Genomic DNA, 2500 nt, shown 5'->3' on the forward strand with positions numbered 1-2500 from the left:
ATCTTAGGGAAGTGAACAATAAGCTTCCTCGGGTGAGGATAGCTCCCACAAAGTTGCGTCCGCTCATTAGAGCACTACCGTTGGATATCCATTCTCCCTGATAGGGTACCAATTGGGCTTGGTTGAGGCCAGCTCCGTCAGTGGACCGAACGAGTTGAGTCTGGTGGAAGGCTCTTACATCTTGCTTCGTTTGGAGCACCGATCCTCGAACCTTAGGGGGAATGCTCCATCGGGCTGTAAGCTTCCGGAAGGTGTCGGTATTTCTCAAGGCAATAGTTGTTGTATCGTTGCTATTGCAGTAGTTCAGAAGCCGTTTAGCCCTCAGCAAAGGAATCGACGTCATAAGGCGGGGAATTCCCAAGCCACCATCCCGGCAGTCAGCGTAGAAAAATCCTAAGGGAGTATCGTGAGGAAGTTTTACCCACTGCCTAATGTTCTTTCGGATCAGGCCATCCAAGGATTTTAGTAGCTTGGCGGTGGTTGGGGTGAAGATTAGCCTATGTAGAGAGCGCGGGACTACATTTGTTTTTAGCATGAATAGCCGTTGCTGTGGCTTAAGCGGGGCTGCTGTGAGGTTTCTGAGGTCTTGACATAGTCTACTCTTACAATCAGCCCTCTGGCTGGATGAACCCAAATCCGCTCCTAGATAACGATACACCTCATCGACGCCAAGCGCTCGCATTGGGTGGCCATCGATCATCCACGTAGGGGTGCGGTCAACTACCCACTTTTTCTTTTTCCCATCTGCGGAGATGCGGAGGCTTGCGCATTTATCGCGATTTAGCTTTAATCCTGCTAAGCTTAGGCCGGTTTGTAGTTGTTCCAGAGCTGTCGACATACCAACCTTACTTCTTGAAAGCAGCACCAGGTCATCGGCGAACGCTAGATGGCCTATTGGTTCACTTCCAATCTTACATCCAATTTCTTCGTCGATGTAGGACGTAGCCCAGTCAATCACGGCCAAGAACAGAGGGCCGGAGAGGGGGTCTCCCTGTTTGATGCCCCTAGTAACCGATATTGGGGCACTAATTTCTCCTCCAACCGATATTCTCGTTTTAGCATGCTGGTAGAAATTGCTCAAATAGGCGATAAATGGTGGTGGGAATCCGATGCGGCTCGCTGCTTTCAGCAGGGTTTCGTGATTCACGCTGTCGAACGCTTTTGTCACATCTAGGAAGGTTAGGTTCAGTTCTTTGATTCGAAGCTGGTGGGTTCCGATGATGTTGCGAAGATTCCAGATGTTGGCGGCAATTCCATCTCCAGATCTGAAGGCTTTTTGGTTATCATCAAAGGGCAGAATCTTCATGGCCCGATTGCCTATTAATTTATGTAAACATCTAATTATGACGGAGTTTATGGTTATTGGCCTGAACTTGGCTGGATCTTTGGTATTTTCAGTCTTGGGTATTAATATTGTACGACCTTCGCAACAGGCCGCCGGTTGCCTTCCAGTGAGGAGCCAAAGGTTGTAGTTCGCACAGAGGATTAAAGGATCTAGTGATTTTAATTGGTGGAATGTTGCTCCATCAGGTCCAGGTGAAGATGATTTCATTTCTTTGATGGTGAAGCTAACTTCCTCTGGTGATATTGGAGCTACAATCTCCCAGAGAGGGGCGGATATCGGCTCTGGCCTTCTACGGTCGTGGTCGGATGGCCTCTCAAAGATTTTACGCCAGAAAGGCTCTAAGCGTTTTAGGGGTGGTCCTGCTGCTTTTTCCACTCTCCAATTCCCTGACAGTACCTTTTGGGCAGCCAGCTTCCGGTTCTTCTTATAGAGCTTTTGCATTTCTGCAAATTGCCCTCTGCGGCGCTGTCTCTTTGTTAGTTTTGGAGGTGGTCCTGGTTGCTTAGAAGTTGTTCTTGGTTTTGGGGCAGTTCTATTTGTGGAAGGGATGAGGGCGTCAAAGCCAGACTCGATCACTGCTTCGATGTTAAAGTCTTGCCCACCGCTTAACAATAGGTCTAGGTCTAAGAATGCTCGTAATGGTGAATCAGCTAAGGCCGAAACCATTAGCTCTCTCCAATTCCTATTGGGGGACTGGGATAGAGGGGAAGCTGATCTAGATATTAGCCGATCGGGATTTGGGGGTAAAGGAATAGTGGGTGGCGAATTCTGGGGCTGTTGAGCGGGCTCCGTCGATTGAGTTGTGGGTGCAGGCTCAGGTTGGTGAAGATGTTGGGATTGATCCTGCTGAAGTTTCTGAAATATAGCTTTGTATCTGGGATTTTTATTTCGGGCACCCTTTATGCTTTCAATTGTCCGGGAGGGAAAACGTAATGCCAATTCTTTGTTTACAAACCGTATCTTCTCGTGTCTGATCGCTAGTTCAGTCTTAGCCAGTATGTGGAGTTCTTCTTCGTCCCATCGTTTCTTGTTGAAGATCTTGACATTTTCCTGATGGTATTGGTCTCGGTGTTGAGTATCGCCTCGTCGTCGATGTTGACTTAATCCTCTTTTTGTCTCGAATGCTCGACCACATAACCTACAAGTAAATGGCCC

At 48.2% G+C, this 2500-nt stretch overlaps 1 long non-coding RNA gene and 1 pseudogene across 1 annotated transcript in view; one reads left to right on the top strand and one right to left on the bottom strand.

Moving 5' to 3' along the window:
• The window catches only part of LOC149722769 (uncharacterized), a 15699-nt gene that overhangs the window by 4518 nt on the left and 8681 nt on the right, over positions 1–2500 (top strand). The window lies entirely within an intron of this gene.
• LOC149722770 (large subunit ribosomal RNA) overlaps positions 1–2500 on the bottom strand; it is a 7433-nt pseudogene that overhangs the window by 2022 nt on the left and 2911 nt on the right.

Source organism: Ciona robusta, unplaced genomic scaffold (assembly GCF_009617815.1).
Source record: "Ciona robusta unplaced genomic scaffold, ASM961781v2 AP042759.1".
NCBI classification, from domain to species: domain Eukaryota; kingdom Metazoa; phylum Chordata; class Ascidiacea; order Phlebobranchia; family Cionidae; genus Ciona; species Ciona robusta.